The sequence below is a fragment of the Schistocerca serialis genome, chromosome 3 (genome assembly GCF_023864345.2).
Source record: "Schistocerca serialis cubense isolate TAMUIC-IGC-003099 chromosome 3, iqSchSeri2.2, whole genome shotgun sequence".
Taxonomy (NCBI): Eukaryota; Metazoa; Arthropoda; class Insecta; order Orthoptera; family Acrididae; genus Schistocerca; species Schistocerca serialis.
In genome coordinates this window covers 481,009,450-481,028,488 of record NC_064640.1, presented here as the reverse complement: position 1 = coordinate 481,028,488, position 19,039 = coordinate 481,009,450, and the positions used below count along the sequence as shown (strand labels likewise).

General features: G+C 42.8%; 1 non-coding gene across 1 annotated transcript; it reads left to right on the top strand.

Moving 5' to 3' along the window:
• The first annotated feature begins 9,957 nt into the window (after positions 1-9,957).
• On the top strand, positions 9,958-10,030 carry Trnam-cau (transfer RNA methionine (anticodon CAU)). Its single transcript has one exon. It is a non-coding gene; the product is annotated as a tRNA-Met (tRNA).
• Positions 10,031-19,039: the final 9,009 nt, after the last annotated feature.

Here is a 19,039-nt window from a genome sequence, read left to right as displayed (position 1 = left end):
AACATCAACAAAAGCTAAACGAGGATAATGGAATGTAGTCGAATTAAGGCGGGTGATGCTGAGGGAATTAGATTAGGAAATGAGACACTTAAATTAGTAAAGGAGTTTTGCTATTTGGGGAGCAAAATAACTGATGATGGTCGAAGTAGAGAGGATATCAAATGTAGACTGGCAATGGCAAGGAAAGCGTTTCTGAAGAAGAGAAATTTGTTAACATCGAATATAGATTTAAGTGTCAGGAAGTCGTTTCTGAAAGTATTTGTGTGGAGCGTAGCCATATATGGAAGTGAAACATGGACGATAACTAGTTTGGACAAGAAGCGAATAGAAGCTTTCGAAATGTGGTGCTACAGAAGAATGCTGAAGATTAGATGGGTATATCATGTAACTAATGAGGAGGTATTGAATAGGATTGGGGAGAAGAGGAGTTTGTGGCACAACTTGACTAGAAGAAGGGATCGTTTGGTAGGGCATATCCTGAGGCATCAAGGGATCACAAATTTAGCATTGGAGGGCAGCGTGGGGGGTAAAAATTGTAGAGGGAGACCAAGAGAAGAACACACTAAGGAGATTCAGAAGGATGTAGGTTGCAGTAGGTACTGGGAGATGAAGGAGCTTGCACAGGATAGATTAGCATGGAGAGCTGCATCAAACCAGTCTCAGGACTGAAGATCACAACAACTACAACATGTACTTGTACTTCAGTCACCTGTGAAGCAGGTATTCTTGGCAATAATATTTACACAATCTTGCACTGTAATCCTACAAAACTATATTTTATAATAAACTAAATATGCTTTAGCAAAAGCCTGCCCAACTTCACTTTTATGATTTTAGCCTTTTAAATAATTAAGGTTTTCACTTTCGTATTGATTGATCTTTAAATATTTGTACTTAAACTTCCTACCTTAACAATTTCACTTGGAGTAGTCCATAAACAAAACATCCAAATTTTACTCTAACTTTTGCTACTCTTTTTACTTTAGACAAAAAATCACTTTTAAACACATGAATGCAAGAATTGTTCATTTAAGTCGGGATACTCTGTTTTAGTTGCACTTAGGTGAGAACCCTGCGTAGGTTCGTTGGGTTGATTCGGGGGAAGACACCAAACAGCGAGGTCATCAGTCTCATCGGATTTGGAAAGTATAGGGATTAAAGTCAGCCGTGCCCTTTCAAAGGAGCCATTCCAGCATTTACCTCAAGCGATTTAGGGAAATCACAGAAAACCTAAATCAGGATGGCCGGACGCGGGATTGAACCGTCGTCCTCCCGAATGCGAGTCCAGTGTGTTAACCACCGCGCCACCTCACTCGGTTGTAGGTTTGTGATCAGATTTGAAGTTATTATTTCGAACACGAATTGACATTTTGTGTGATTGTTATTGAAACAACACACAAATTAACTGGTCCATACCAATAAACATTACGTAACTGAATGTATTAAGTCTGTGAAGCAGTGGCGAAGATCAGTGGCAGGCGAAATTGCAGCTAACTGTACTCACGGCTCTAGATGTGCGAATACTTCGTAAATCTCTTCTTGGCGTCTGATTTTCAACATATTAGAGCCTAGTGATCTTGGGCGGGTTGAATACAACCCACAGTTTTATGCTTCTGTCAATAATAAAAAGATTTGCTGAGATAGGAAACAGGTGATTAATTGTCTATTGTACAGCATGTATCATTCCAGGGCGTGTTTAAAAGTAAAGCCTCCGAATTTTCAATATGGAAACTAATAAAGCTTTTTAAGTAAAACAAACTTTATTTACATTTTACAGCTTTATTCTCCATGACTGACTTTGTCACTGGAGCCACAACCTCACCTCTGCTTGCGCCGCTTCATCACTACGAAAGTGAAGTCCTCGAAGGTGTTCTTAAGCTTTGGAAACGTGAGAATCGGATGAGGCCAGTCGGGACTGTATGGAGTATAATCTATGACAGTGAACCAAAGGCATGGGATTGTTGCATATTTCGCAACAGTTGTGTGTGGTCTGGCATTGTTATGATGAAGGAGAGGGTTCTCCATGTGTGGACGAACTCTCCGAATTCCAAACTCGATTACAGCACGCTGTTTCTCGTTCACCAACATACTCGTAGTTATGTTACACACCACCAGGTTACGCCCTATAATTCGGAGCCACCCAGCGGCAGAGGGCTGCAAATACGTAGACATGAAGAATACAGATGTAGAATTTTAATAACGTTTGCTTTATTTAAAAAGCTTTAACAGGTTTCACATAAATTAGGAGGCATTACTTTTCAGCTCACTCTCGTAACTGATAGCAAAACCAGACACGGGTGAAAGTATACGATAATAGAACAAAAATGTTTCATTAACATTGAGTCCGAAAACAGCTTTAGATGTAGACTTAATCGAAATGTTTGCCTTTCAGATATATTCGTGCTAACTAGGGCTATACACCATATAGCCGTTATTGTTGATTCTAAGCCACACATTGGTAACTCTCCCTAAAACGCCATGTTTATGGATCCCGTATTTTTAGTGGAACTTTTTCGTTTCTGTTATCGTATACTTACACCCGAGTTAGTTTTCACTACAAATTATTATACGTCTGATAAACACATACATATAGACATACAATTATCTTCATAAATTTTCCCGTTCAGGCGTTGCCTTTCGTACTTAAAACTCCGTAATATTTTGTCCGCTTGCCATTATAATAAAATTTGTGATCTAGTTTCAGATGACTGTTACTCCGTCTGTGGCATAGGACTCCGTACACAATTTACATATACACTGAAGCGCCAAAGAAACTGCTATAGGCATGCGTATTTAAATACAGCTAGCCGGAGGGACCGAGCGGTTCTAGGCGCTACAAAAAAAATGGTTCAAATGGCTCTGAGCACTATGGGACTTAACTACTGAGGTCATCAGTCCCCTAGAACTTAGAACTACTTAAACCTAACCAACCTAAGGACATCACACACATCCATGCCCGAGGCAGGATTCGAACCTGCGACCGTAGCGGTCACGCGGTTCCAAACTGACGCGCTTAGAACCGCACGGCCACATCGGCCGGCTCTAGGCGCTACAGTCTGGAACCGCGGGACCGCTACGGTCGCAGGTTCGAATCCTGCCTCGGGCATGGATGTGTGTGATGTCCTTAGGTTAGTTAGGTTTAAGTAGTTCTAAGTCTAGGGGACTGATGACCTCAGAAGTTAAGTCCCGTAGGGCTCAGAGCCATTTGAACCATTTTTTGAACCATTTGAACCATTTTTTATTCAAGTACAGAGATATGTAAACAGGCGGAATACGGCGCTGCGGTCGGCAACGCCTATATAGGTCAATAAGCCTGTCACTGCTGCTACAATCGCAGGTTATTAAGATTTAAGTGAGTTTGAACGTGGTGTTACAGTCGGCGCACGAGCGGTGGGACACAGCATCTTCGAGGTAGCGGTGAAGTTCGGATTTTCCCGTACGACCATTTCACGAGTGTACCATGGATATCAGGAATCCGGTAAAACATCAACTCTCCGACATCGCTGCGGCCGGAAAAAAATAACTTGCAAGAACGGGATCAACGTCAACTGAAGAGAATCGTTTCATGTAACAGAAGTGCAACCCTTCCGCAAATTGCTACAGATTTCAATGTGTCAGCGTGCGAACTATTCAACGAAACATCATCGATGTGGGCTTTTGGGGTCGAAAGCCCACTCGTGTGAGAATCGTTTCATGTAACAGAAGTGCAACCCTTCCGCAAATTGCTACAGATTTCAATGCTGGACCGAAAACAAGTGTCAGCGTGCGAACTATTCAACGAAACATCGTCGATGTGGGCTTTTGGGGTCGAAAGCCCAATCGTGTACCCTTGATGACTGCACGACACAAAGCTTTACGCCTCGCTTGGGACCGCCAACACCGACACTGGACGGTTGATGACTGGAAACATGTTGCCTGGTCGGACGAGTCTCGTTTCAAATGGTATCGAGCGGATGGACGTGTACGGGTATAGAGACAACCTCACGAATCCATGGACGCTGCATGTCAGCAGGGGACTCTTCAAGTTGGTGGAGGCTCTGTAATGGTGTGGGGCGTGTGCAGTTGGAGTGCTGTGGGACCCCTGATAGTCTAGATGCGAAGCTGTCAGGCGGCACGTACATAAGCATCCTGTCTGATCACATGCATCGATTCATGTCCATTGTGCATTCCGACGAACTTGGGCAATTCCAGCAGGACGATGCTACACCCCACACGTCCCGAATTGCTACAGTGTACCTTCAGGAAAACTCTTCTGAGTTTAAACACGTCCGCAGGCCACCAAACTCCCCAGACATGAACGTTATGGAGCAAATCTGCGATGCCTTGAAGGTGCTGTTCAGAAGAGGTCTCCACCCCCTCGTACTCTTACGGATTTATGTACAGTTCTGCAGCACTACTTCAAACATTAGTCGAGTCCATGCCACGTCTTATTGCGGAACTTCTGCGTGCTCGCGGGGGCCCTACACGATATTAGGCAGGTGTACCAGGTTTTTTGGCTCTTCAGTGTAGCTCGCTTTTGGTTCTCCACTCTTCAAAAAACTGCCCGTCAGCCAGTCTCCGTTTAGATGTACTTAAAACATATTTATTTTCTGATTACAAACGTAATAATATTCTCAAATGAAGCATTTTTGCAAGAAGAGGCAGCGAATCTATATAAACTTGTCATCTACTGTGTATGAAGCTCTGTTAGAACAGAGAGTACCAATTACCGTTTCTTTCGTTTCCTCACCGTCTCCGATGTCAGCGCTGTAGATAACCAGAGGAACTGCTGTAATCGGAAGCTCGGATTTACTTGGCAATTAATCCGAGCCGTTAACTAGCTATACTCCGCTCAAATAATTGCCCTCCTTCCCCGCTCCTCCCGTTTGCCACGACAGAGCTTCTACTGCTCGTCGGTTCCAACGATAACACCAGAAATACGAGAGGCAGCACCACACTACGCAGAATATTGAGTTACTCGCCGCGCGGGATTAACCGAGCGGTGTCTGGCGCTGTAGTCATGGGCTGTGCGGCTGGTCCCGGCGGAGGTTCGAGTCCTCCCTCGGGCATGGGTGTGTGTGTTTGTCCTTAGGATAATTTCGGTTAAGTAGTGTGTCAGCTTAGGGACTGATAAACTTAGCAGTTAAGTCCCATAAGATTTCACACACATTTGAACATTTTTTTGAGTTACTCGCCCATTAACAGGATCCGCTGACCAGCTGTTCTATTAACGCAGTCTCGTAGGACACAAGCTGATCAAAAGTGATACAACAAGTATTCAGCCAGACTTTATCCAAAACTGTCTAGTTGTGAAGCTCCCTGTCAGAAAACTTTTGTTGCTGCTGACAGCACTATCAGAAAATTTCGACACAGAGATGGCTAAGTTCGCTATCCGCCAATTTCTCATGCATCGCATGTGCTGAAGATCGTTTGAATACTGTAATAATCTATCACTGCAATTCAAAGTAACCTGCATTTACAAATTAATTATCTACTTATCCCGACTAGTTTGTGACGACAATGTATTTTAATGAGAGAAAAAATAACTGCAGTAAGAACTCTCGAAGTGTTAAGAAGCACTAAGATTAAGAGGAACTTTTTGGCGATGAATAAGACTGTCTCTACCTACGGCTTTTTACAATATACAACAAACGTGTCAAGGCTAGCAGGCAGATGTGACAATATAGTGGTGCGAGCATATGCATAAGGAAATCTTACTGAGAAAATGGTTCAAATGGCTCTAAGCACTATGGGACTTAATATCTGAGGTCATCAGTCCCCTAGACTTAGAACTACTTAAACCTAACTAACCTAAGGACATCACACACATCCATGCCAGCGGCAGGATTCGAACCTGCGACCGCAGCAGCAGCGTGCTCCTAGACTGAAGCGCCTAGAACCGCTCGGCCACAGCGGCCGGCTTTCCTACTGAGAAATTATACAATGTCACACAGTAATCAATCAAAATGACCATTATAATAAACTGAAAATACGGAAGTTGATACAGGAATAAAAATGCAGATACGAAGAAGTGTACGTGTCTGCAACTTCATTCATTTTACACCCCAGTTCAGTCTGTTATTCCATATTCCAGAACCATGTATGACCTCTCGTACGTGGCACTTAATCGAATTTGCGAGAAGACAGAACGTTTACTTAAGATTTCTTTACTGAATTTCTTTTTCGGCACTGTTATAGATGGATTACATCGTTTGACAAAGTCTACTGATCTCCAGCTAGATTTGAACTGACTATTAAAGCTGCCACTTCTTCGTAAGACAACCATGTGCTTACTAACGTATCGAGTTGTTGCTTTATTAAATATTTTCTCAGTGTCAAATTTGATCATTAGTCTAGGTAGTTTTAAACGCAGGTGACGAGAGTAGTTGAGGCTTCTAGGCGGAACAATCATCCTATACTGAAAACATTAAATATAACTACCCAGTGTCACATCGTAAGTGAGAATCAAGACACAGAGGAATTAAAGACATTAACTACCAGTAGGCATCAGTTTATATCAAAGAGACAAATCTAAAACATGTGCCGGACCAGGATTCAAACCTGGGTCTTCTACTTTGTGGGCACATGCACTGACTGCTACGCAATCCTGACAAGTGGACAACATAGCCGCATGGATTACCCTAGCACACCTCCCGCCACGCCATAATTCTGAACTTAGAGCACACACTACTGATGTAGTGCCCCTGCTCATTAACCTAATTAGTCGCGGTATCATATGCGAGAAAACAGACACCAAATATACACAACTGGCCATTAAAATTGCTACACCACGAAGATGACGCGCTACAGACGCGAAATTTAACCGACAGGAAGAAGATGCTGTGATATGCAAATGATTAGCTTTTCAGTGCATTTACACAAGTTGGCGACACCTACAACGTGCTGACATGAGGAAAGTTTCCAACCGATTTCTCATACACAAACAGCAGTTGACCGGCGTTGCCTGGTGAAACGTTGTTGTGATGCCTCGTGAAAGGAGGAGAAATGCGTACCATCACGTTTCCGACTTTGATAAAGGTCGCATTGTAGCCTATCGCGATTGCGGTTTATCGTATAGCGACATTGCTGCTCGCGTTGGTCGAGATCCAGTGACTGTTAGCAGAATATGGAATCGGTGGGTTCAGGAGGGTAATGCGGAACGCCGTGCTGGACGCCAACGGCCACTTATCACTAGCAGTCGAGATGACAGTCATCTTTCCGCATGGCTGTAACGGATCGTGCAGCCACGTCTCGATCCCTGAGACAACAAATGGCGACGTTTTCAAGACAACAACCATCTGCACGAACAGTTCGACGACATTTGCAGCACCATGGACTATAAGCTCGGAGACCATGGCTGCGGTTACCGTTGACGCTGTATCACAGACAGGAGCGCCTGCGATGGTGTACTTAACGACGAACCTGGGTGCACGAATGGCAAAACGTCATTTTTTATGATGAATCCAGGTTCTGTTTACAGTATCATGATGGTCGCATCCGTGTTTGACGACATCGCGGTGAACGCACATTGGAAGCGTGTATTCGTCATCGCTATACTGACGTATCACCCGTTGTGATGGTATGGGGTGCCATTCGTTACACCTCTCGGTCACCTCTTGTTCGCATTGATGGTACTTTGAACAGTGGACGTTACATTTCAGATGTGTTACGACCCGTGGCTCTACCTTCATTCGATCCCTGCGAAACCCTACATTTCAGCAGGATAATGCACGACCGCGTGTTGCAGGTCCTGTACGGGACTTTCTTAATACAGAAGAATGTTCGAGTGCTGCCCTGGCCAGCACATTCTCCAAATCTCTCACCAACTGAAAACATCTGGTCAATGGTGACCGAGCAACTGGCTCATCACAATACGCCAGTCACTACTCTTGATGAACTGTGGTATCGTGTTGAAGCTGCATGAGCAGCTGTACCTGTACACGCCATCCAAGCTCTGTTTGACTCAATGCCCAGGCGTATCAAGGCCGTTATTATGGCCAGAGGTGTTTGTTCTGGGTACTGATTTCTCAGGATCTGTTGTTGTTGTGGTCTTCAGTCCTGAGACTGGTTTGATGCAGCTCTCCATGCTACTCTATCCTGTGCAAGCTTCTTCATCTCCCAGTACCTACTGCAACCTACATCCTTCTGAATCTGCTTAGTGTATTCATCTCTTGGTCTCCCTCTACGATTTTTACCCTCCACGCTGCCCTCCAATTCTAAATTTGTGATCCCTTGATGCCTCAAAACATGTCCTACCAACCGATCCCTTCTTCTAGCCAAGTTGTGCCACAAACTTCTCTTCTCCCCAATCCTATTCAATACCTCCTCATTAGTTACGTGATCTACCCACCTTGTCTTCAGCATTCTTCCGTAGCACCACATTTCGAAAGCTTCTATTCTCTTCTTATCCAAACTAGTTATCGTCCATGTCTCACTTCCATACATGGCTACACTCCATACAAATACTTTCAGAAACGACTTCCTGACACTTAAATCTATACTCGATGTTAACAAATTTCTCTTCTTCAGAAACGCTTTCCTTGCCATTGCCAGTCTACATTTTATATCCTCTCTGCTTCGACCATCATCGGTTATTTTACTCCCTAAATAGCAAAACTCCTTTACTACTTTAAGTGTCTCATTTCCTAATCTAATTCCCTCAGCATCACCCGACTTAATTAGATTAAATTCCATTATCCTTGTTTTGCTTTTGTTGATGTTCATCTTATATCCTCCTTTCAAGACACTGTCCATTCCGTTCAACTGCTCTTCCAAGTCCTTTGCTGTCTCTGACAGAATTACAATGTCATCAGCGAACCTCAAAGTTTTTACTTCTTCTCCATGAATTTTAATACCTACTCCGAATTTTTCTTTTGTTTCCTTTACTGCTTGCTCAATATACAGATTGAATAACATCGGGGAGAGGCTACAACCCTGTCTCACTCCTTTCCCAACCACTGCTTCCCTTTCATGCCCCTCGACTCTTATAACTGCCATCTGGTTTCTGTACAAATTGTAAATAGCCTTTCGCTCCCTGTATTTTACCCCTGCCACCTTCAGAATTTGAAAGAGAGTATTCCAGTCAACATTGTCAAAAGCTTTCTCTAAGTCTACAAATGCTAGAAACGTAGGTTTGCCTTTTCTTAATCTTTCTTCCAAGATAAGTCGTAAGGTCAGTATTGCCTCACGTGTTCCAACATTTCTACGGAATCCAAACTGATCTTCCCCGAGGTCGGCTTCTACCAGTTTTTCCATTCGTTTGTAAAGAATTCGCGTTAGTATTTTGCAGCTGTGACTTATTAAACTGATAGTTCGGTAATTTTCACATCTGTCAACACCTGCTTTCTTTGGGATTGGAATTATTATATTCTTCTTGAAGTCTGAGGGTATTTCGCCTGTCTCATACATCGTGCTCACCAGATGGTAGAGTTTTGTCATGACTGGCTCTCCCGAGGCCATCAGTAGTTCTAATGGAATGTTGTCTACTCCCGGGGCCTTGTTTCGACTCAGGTCTTTCAGTGCTCTGTCAAACTCTTCACGCAGTATCTTATCTCCCATTTCGTCTTCATCTACATCCTCTTCCACTTCCATAATATTGTCCTCAAGTACATCACCCTTGTATAAAGCCTCTATATACTCCTTCCACCTTCCACCTCCATAGATCTCAGGATCTATGAACCCAAATTGCGTGAAAATGTAATCACATGTCAGTTCTAGTATAATATATTTGTCTAATGAATACCCGTTTATCATCTACATTTCTTCTTGATGTAGCAATTTTAATGACCAGTAGTGTACATATAATTAAGGCTATGACGGCCAATGATCCCTTCAGTGCTCACCAAGCTCTAACTCTTACGGGAATCGGCGGGATGTCGCGAGTAGTGAGGCTGACGTGTGGTATAAGTTGAGAATTTGGGACTAACGGTATGCGTGGTAAGATGGTCCGATAGTCCGTGCGGGTGTGGTGGCCGCTGTGTCCGGATGGCGCAGTGGTCAGCGCATCTGCCTCATAAGCAAAAGACATGGGTTTGAATCCCAATCCAGCACAATATTCAACTTGCCCCATTGATGAAAAATCAATGCCCACTCGCAGCTAATGTCTTTAATTCAATTGTGTCTTTTCTTAGTGGATGCAGGATCAAAAACTAATTTCACGCTATTAGGAACAAACTACACCACTTGCGAGAGGCTGCGTAGAAACCTCCCGCACCCCTTCCACCCATATGTATGAATTTTACTCATTATTATTTAGTTGATTTTTACCTCAATTGTGCTGCAAATTGAAAACCTCTTTCACCAGAGGCTTCCCGCTTCTATTGCCGTAGTAACCTCAGTGACCATGATGTAAACATTTCGAATAATTATTACAGTGCCGGTCGAAGTGGCCGTGAGGTTAAAGGCGCTGCAGTCTGGAACCGCAAGACCGCTACGGTCGCAGGTTCGAATCCTGCCTCGGGCATGGATGTTTGTGATGACCTTAGGTTAGTTAGGTTTAACTAGTTCTAAGTTCTAGGGGACTAATGACCTCAGTAGTTGAGTCCCATAGTGCTCAGAGCCATTTGAACCAATTATTACAGTTTATGTTTTGAAAATAAATTTGTTATAAACAATACCTGTGGCACTACCCTAAAAACACAGGAAAACACTAAAGGGGAAACAAGAATGTCCACTGACAAATTAACTGAGTTACGGATAAAGTTTCAAATCTATGATATGAATTGTGCCAAGAAATCAGGTGCAATGACCGAGAAAAGGGGCGTTCAAAATCCCACGAAAAATTAAACCCGTGAATAAATGTAGACTCAGGCACTGGTGATGACAAAGGAAGCGACGCCTGTCATCAAGACATGAAAGAAGGAACACTAAACACTGAAAGTAATTTTTTAAATACGTCATCTGCCATTAAGGGCGAATAAAGGCTGCAGAATCAGCATTTCAATTTGCGGTACGCTTAAAATGGGAAAATAAAACTGATCGCAGAAAAAGTACGCAAAAGCTAAACGAATACACCACTGATAATCACACTGCCTAAAAAAAAAAAATAAATAAATAAATAAAAAAATAAAAGCCAAGTGCCCAGAGTGGTTTGAATAAACTAAATGAAGTTTCACGTGTAGCGAGAGTATGTGATGTTGTTGCAGTGAGTACGAAATCGAGTCAAGTTTACAGAGAACTTCGAAGTACGAACGAACTTATCAGTATGACGTTGTACCCCCTCTGGTCTCGATACATGCAATGATTCAGTTGGGAAGCGTGCCAGAAAGCCGTTGTATCCTCTCCTGAGTTGAGATCCCCACAACCGTTTTAACTGATCTTTGATATCCTGGATACTGGCACTATGACGGGGCTGACGTCCGAGCTGGTTCCATACACGTTCTATTGGGGACACACCAGGAAACCTGATTGGTCACTAGAGTACCTCAGCGTCAAGCCAGTTCGCAGAAACACGTGCCAGGCCTTCACGAGCACTGTCCTGTTGAGAAATGGCACCACGATGCAGTCAAATGAAAGATAACACATGAGGACGCACGGTGTCTATGGCGCACCGTTGCCGCCAGAGTTCCCTCAATCACAGCCAGCTGTGATCTGAAGTCATACCCGATGCCCACACCATGACGCCAGGAGTGACACAGCTGTGCTTCACTTAAACAATGGAAGAATGGAACCTCTACCAGAAAGCCGCCACAATCACCACCGATGCTCATCCGGGGTAGCGCAGAACTGCGATTCATTGTTGAAGACAGTGCGACACCATTCAACAATCCATGCTTTCCGGCCACAGTAACACTCCGGGCGAAGCTGTTTGTGTTGTAGTGTTGGCAGCAAACTACACGCAGGACGGTAATTCCCCAGTCCGACTGCTCCAGGTCTCCGACTGTTGTGTACATAGTTCCGCGTAGTCAGCGCGTACACAACTTTCCCACTAGAGCGCGCCCCGCTAAGCACAACAGCGCAGGCGCGGCGCTCGTCCGTCTCCGCACTACGAGATGGCGCTGTCTTAGAGACGGACCAAATTCTGCTTCCGCCGATCCGCGTATTAATATGTAACGCAGCCAATGAGATTGCTGCTAACGTAGAACCTTTTCTCCTCGCGGATCACACTCGCGCAGTGATGCATGAACGCACGAGGTATTATAACGAGTGTACAGACCTCCGATTAGTCAGTCTGCATTAGTCTTCATTAGTCTGCATCAGTCTATAGTCAAGTTTCAGTCTGCGCCTAATAAGATTATCATATTCCTGTACATAGCCATGAAGAGAAATGTATAGACACTTTGTCAAGTATCAGAGATATGTGAGAATAAGATTAACGTAACAAGATCAAAGGAACTTCAGATTGTCAATTGTAAATAGCATCCAGAACCAAGTTATTTTTATGCTTGTTATTATTTTAATAAATGTGTGTGAAAATTAATCAAGTTCTGTTTAAAGTCGGCCACCATCAATCTGCTACTCTAAGCGTGCAAGTGGCATTTCTATCGTCTGACCTAACGGCAGAAGATAAACCACGATAAGACCACGAGACATATTGCTGACACTCGCCTACTTCGCTAGAGCGACAAGTCAAATAATCTGATGGTGTGTGTACCGAAGGTCTTACAGTACGCACACCACACCGACAAATAGTGCAGATGGCACAGAATGTTGCACCGTGTCCATTACTTGTCCTCGTATGGCAGATGCAAATGTGAAGGGATTACGATGTGCTTGGAGCACAAACAGGGCTATCCTCTCTTATAGTGGCCAGACGTGGTCGACCGGAATCTTGAGGACGAGCATGCCTGTCCTCATGTTCCCATGCAGTCCAGCATGAGGCCACTGACACATCCGAATGCCCTTTAAGTATGAATACTGCACGATTCGACCAGCTGGCCAAATGGAGACCCACAATAAGGCTCAACTCAAACTCTGTGTGTAACGCTGTCTCACGCTACTGCGTGGCATCTCCGCGTCATTCTAAGTGATCACTTATCATCTGAAGCTGTTCACGTCCTTTGCATACCCTACCAGTCCTGGTAACAGCACTAAACACGAATTACACTAACACACTCTGATGGCCGTCCTACCTGTCACAGATAATTGCAACTCTAATCATCATCTACATCTAATCAAAGGGGTAAGGGATGGGGGTGAAAAAGCAGTGTAATCCACGACGTGAGAATACACATACTGAAAGGAAAAACGTTTACAGCTTACGACCTTTTCGCTGTTCGTTCAGTAAAACTAGCACATGAATCATGGCATTTTAATTTATTGCTTTTTTACTACGAACGGTATTCGTGACACATTTTGCAGACGGTATTCACATACACCACTGAATGTACCAGAAAAAATTTCAATATTGTATAACACTTAGCTCAGAAGATATAACGACGTAAACATTGAGATTTGTAGGAAACTGCCTCATGCATGACGTTTCAGTTTATTACTTTTTTACTAGTAACTATATTCACAACACGTTTCTCAGAAAGTAGGCACATTTACAACTGTATGTACCTGTAAATTATATCATTGCACAGGACATACTTCAGGAGATCCAACGTCATAAACGTTGAGCTGCGTGAAAATGAAACTGCAGGCTGAAATGCGCTAGAGATGTAGATAAAATATGTGTACAGGTACTCGTGGACTATGTTAAATTTGTATGAAATGTTTCTGACAGAACATGTGGGCAAAGTCACGGGTAAAACACTCATCCTAATCCCCTGAAACGACTCCAATGAAATTTGGCACACATGTTAGGTACAATAGGGAAAAAATACTGTAGGGCTAATAACCACCAGCACCCCATTGAGACGAGTGTGAAAACGTGGGGAGAGAAGGGAGGACGAGGAGATGGACAGACATCGAGGGGGAAATAGGAAATTGACACAGATAGCAGTAAGAAGAGATTGACAGAAATAGGGGAGGAGGAAATGGACAAAAAGAGGAGGAAGAGGAGGAGGAGGGGGAGGAGATTGATAGAGAAACGTGGAGGAGAGGGGGAGGAGGAGGAGGAGGAGGAGGAGGGGGAGGAGGAGAAGATTGACAGAGAAACGTGGAGGAGGAGATGGACAGAGAGACAGGAAGAGGATATCGACGAAGAGATGGGGAAGAGGAGATTGACTAAGAGAGGGGGAGGATCTGAGGGAATTAGAAATAGAAGGAGGGGATGGACAGTGGGGGAGGAGCAGATTGATAGAGAGAGGGGAAGGAGGAGATGGACCGAGAGAGGGGGGAGGAGGTGATGGACTGAGAGAGGGGGTGGTGGAGTTGGTCAGAGGGAGGGGGGTAGTAGACAGAGAGAGATGGAAGAAAGAGATGGACTGCTGGAAGATTGGATTAAATACATACCCCAGTAATGTCGGGTACTCAGCTAGTATTTAATAAATTACTTTCAGTGTTTACTGTTCCTTTTTACACGTTCTGTTGACAATTGTCTCTCCCTTTGTCATCAGCACTGGTTGACTAGACTCATTCATTGGCGTAATTTCTTAATTTCTTCGTAGGTTTTTTGAAGACCGCTTTTCACGGTTACTGCATATGATTTCCTTGCACAGTTCACATTATAGACTTGAAATTTTATTGATAACTCAGGAAATTTTTTTGTGGACATTATGTGGACATTGTTGGCTGGTTCAAATGGCTCTGAGCACTATGGGACTCAACTGCTGAGGTCATTAGTCCCCTAGAACTTAGAACTAGTTAAACCTAACTAACCTAAGGACAGCACAAACATCCATGCCCGAGGCAGGATTCGAACCTGCGACCGTAGCGTTCTTGCGGTTCCAGACTGCAGCGCCTTTAACCGCACGGCCACTTCGGCCGGCGGACATTGTTGTTTTCCATTTAGAGTTTCCTTGTGTTTTTAGGGTAGTGTCACAGACAATGCTTATGTCAAATTTTTTTTAACTTTATAATGATTAAACAATGTATGGTAATAATTATTCGTAACTTTTACATCATGGTCACTGAAGATGTTTCAGCAACAGAAGCGAAAAGAACTTCGTGAATGAGTTTTTCAATTTGCAACACACTTGAGATAAAAATCAACTAAGACAATAACGCGTACAATTGGGATGTGTTCTGACCTAGAGGTGGAAGAGGTGGGGGTTGTTTCTACGCAGCGTCCCGTAAATGATGCAGTTTTTTCATAATAGCTTGAAAAGCGTTGTTAGTATGAAACTATTAAAATATTTGTGGGGAAATCATCGGGTATAATTATAAATAGTGCTTCATTTGCGGCTGAATGTGAGTCAGTTGCCGATACTAATTTTAATTTTGGACCGTATATTGGCTACATAGTGAACGAATTCCGAACTACATTGATTGCTGACTCCTTCATGAACTTCCCCAATTGTTGTATTAGTATGACAATCGGAAATGAATGCAGCGATGCGCAAAGCTCTTCGGAATGGTACTTGAGACGATCAGCTCTCCATAGTTGAATCTTGTTGGTCACAGTAATTAATAACGTAGCATAGAGCCTAAAGACAAGTGTTTAAGTCAAAAAATTTCGAGCATTAAGACTACTTGCACATGAATAGACTCTTTGGTAGAAACATGTGGAACTCGCTGCTTTTTAAGTTTTAGACGGAGCCCACTGTAAGTATCGGGTGGCTAGTTAAATTGCAGAATCCGATAAAAAATATATTTTACGGATTCGAAACAAAAGAAGTGTTGTGTCATTAGAAAGCGACATAAATCACATCCTTGTCAAGAATCGCATTTACAGACGAACGACTTTACAGTTCAGAATGGCACTTAGATTCATAAATCTTATTAGCTTCTCACTCTATTTTCTGAGAAATTTTCTTGTTTCTTGGGACAGAAATTAGAGAGAACAGTCTACAAGATCTGCAAACATTCTTACGAAGCTTCCTCCAGCTGATCGTACAAGAGGAAATCAGCTACTGGATAGTCGAAGAATGTGCAAACAATGGTCATCAGTACATTGGGTACAGAACCAAGAACGTCCGCTATCATCCTTTTTATATCACAGCAGCCACTACAGTATTCCTCAGTAAGGGAACAGAAAGACCCTACGGTGGCTATGCAAGCCGACTGACTGAAACAGAAACATGGCAGGTGTGTTTTGCCGACCACGTCACTTACCATTGTACGAGCACGTGCTGAATAGTAATGCCTCCGAATTTTTAGGCGAAAATTATTAACCCTTCTAAAATTAAACGTGCGCGATGCCGAACCCGTTTCTTTGTTATGTCGTTTCCGTTTCAAAACTGAAGAAAGTTTGCTGGTGTCTGTATTCTGACACGTTGTTTTATGGTTGTAGGCAACAGCCGTCTTTCTTGAAGGGCAAAAAATACTTGTAGGAGACGCAATCACCTATAGGCTCAGTTATTTCTTAATTATTCATCTCAAATCCATATATAAAAATTTGTCCTTCCTTGTATTCGTTCTCCTGCATTTGCCTAGGTCAGATGACGTGCTTATGTTTTTATAAAATAATTCTACTATTTATAAGAGGCGATTATCATCTTTGTTTCTGTTGAGGCATATAGTTTAACGTTTTCCATATACATTAAATGGTTTCACGTCTGTCATAATCCGTTACTATTTCTTATGGTAAATCTATTGCTTCGATGGCTGTGAATTTAGAACAACATTAATGTTCCATCATGGATGAGAGCGTTTTGATAATTAAGCTGATTGTTTGTTTGCGTGCGTGTGTGTGTGTGTGTGTGTGTGTGTATAATTTATTGTGGTAGATTTTATAACCTATTATCATTGACGCAGAGCCTGTGAAAATTCTGGCGTATGTAAATTGACCGAGAATGAAGTGGTTTGAAAGACACTTGTGTTTACCCTTTAAGACTGTGGTTTTTTTCAGGTTAGTGTGAAGTTAGACTAACTGAAGAAATTGAAAATATTCGGAGATGAGGTGCGTAATTCGTGATGAGTTTAGCTGACAGGTTCAAATGGTTCAAATGGCTCTGAGCACTATGGGACTCAACTGCTGAGGTCATTAGTCCCCTAGAACTTAGAACTAGTTAAACCTAACGAACCTAAGGACATCACAAACATCCATGCCCGAGGCAGGATTCGAACCTGCGACCGTAGCGGTCTTGCGGTTCCAGACTGCAGCGCCTTTAACCGCACGGCCTTTAGCTGACAGGTACTAGTGTACTACAGACCAATAAAATATAATTGGAGGAAATTGCAAGGGACGCCCCGGACTCTGCGCAATGCCACTTTTAAAATACAATAGCTAGTATTTACAGAAAAATGTTCGATCCTTCCCTGTAATACAATTACAGTGCAAGAACGTAGTAATGAAATTTATGGAGGAGTGACAAGTACGGAAACTAGCTGGAAGAAATTTGCCTGCGTAACATTCGTGACTACATTTGGAGGTGGGAAATCACACTGACGCCAAGTATACTTGTTCCGCAAGCAGTAGTACACCGTATGAAGATTTATGTACGTGTAAATGAAACAAAATGTATTTAATAACTGTGTTGTTCGTTTACTAACTTTTTCTATAAACTTGGACCAAAATCCACGGACAAAGATTCTAAAATGTACTCTATAAACCAGTAAAACCAAGTTAAAGGGACAGATAACGAAGTTACGCGATTTGCTCTTGGCCCGCAGATAGCTTGCTGCGCTTGCGCGTAGGCAACCCAACAATCTCATCGATGCTTCAGGCAGTTTTGACCTAGGATGCGCAGGCGCAAGATGTCAACGACCTCGCAGACGAATACGCACTAATGTCGGACATTTCCACTAAAATTTAGAAATTCCCTGCACTAGTTACCGAATACTGAGGAAGAAACCAAACTGTCTTACTTTTACTTCCCTCTTTATAAAAATAAGGTCTTTCTGAAAACTCGAATACTTGATACACGTCTAAACATGTTTAGCAATCAAGTTTTATAATAGCACAGCTACAATTTTTCAATAAAATTACTGTACCGTGAAATGTATGTAATACGTCTCCTGGTAGTTGATTAAATTTTTGTTCACTGGTCCGCTGCGAGCTCTACAATGCCGGGAGCAGTAATGAATCAATTAACTTCTATATAACTTAGAGAATTAATCGGATACGACACACAAATCTAGCACCGACAAATATCGTTCAATCACAAACAGCCGCAATCATCCCGGCAGTACAATTGCTAGTTCAACTACGAAGAACTTTGAACACTGGACGACGGTAAGAACAATTTGTGACCATGAAAGTTTATCAAATAATTGTTAAATATTTGACTCCAAAAAACTGTAACATAACTATTTATTGGAATAGATCGAATGGTGTTATTAGTACTTTTACTTGTATTACATCATAGTTTTGTTAAGAACTCTTTTCGGAACACTACTAATATTGGGAGGAGATAGGTGTGTATGATAAAATGAAATAAAGATAGGGTAACTTTTGTAAATTATAGTACATATTATTAAGTAGGTATGAAAAGAAAAATGGTCGAAATATATACGGTCAATGCGAACACACCGCCATCAGTTTGAATAATGATCAACCATAGGTTGCTACTCCAAAGATACTATGCGCCAGGTCGCAAAGATGCGGCATTCATCGGGCAGTGGGTGCTGAATATGAATTAAACGCCAACTTGACGTAAAACTGCATAATAGCGTTCTGATGAGATAAATAAGCCAATAAATATAATTTTCAATTACCGAAAGTACATATGCAACACTGAAACGGCACTGAAAATACTCAAAAACGAAAATTTTTTGTCGGTTGCAGCGTCCCTGCGATATTGACAAGTCTTTGGCGGAAACCGTAGTAGGCTGCCGCTCGCGCTGGTGTTCCGCTGTTGAGCAGTGTTCCCCCCCACCTATTACGATATACATGATCTTGAGACACATAACGGAGAAATGCGCAAGACTACAAAAGTCATAAAATCTTTGTTATATACATTTATGTATATAAACATCTGAAAAATAGGTAATAGCAGCGTACATACTGAAAAACAATAGTTCTCAGAATGCGCGCAGAAGGTTACTGGGGGGTAGGCTCTGCAGTCCTAACAGCCGAGGGGGAGGGCACAGCTCGGACCAATAGGAACGCATTCTCTGTCTCCCTCTTCTTACG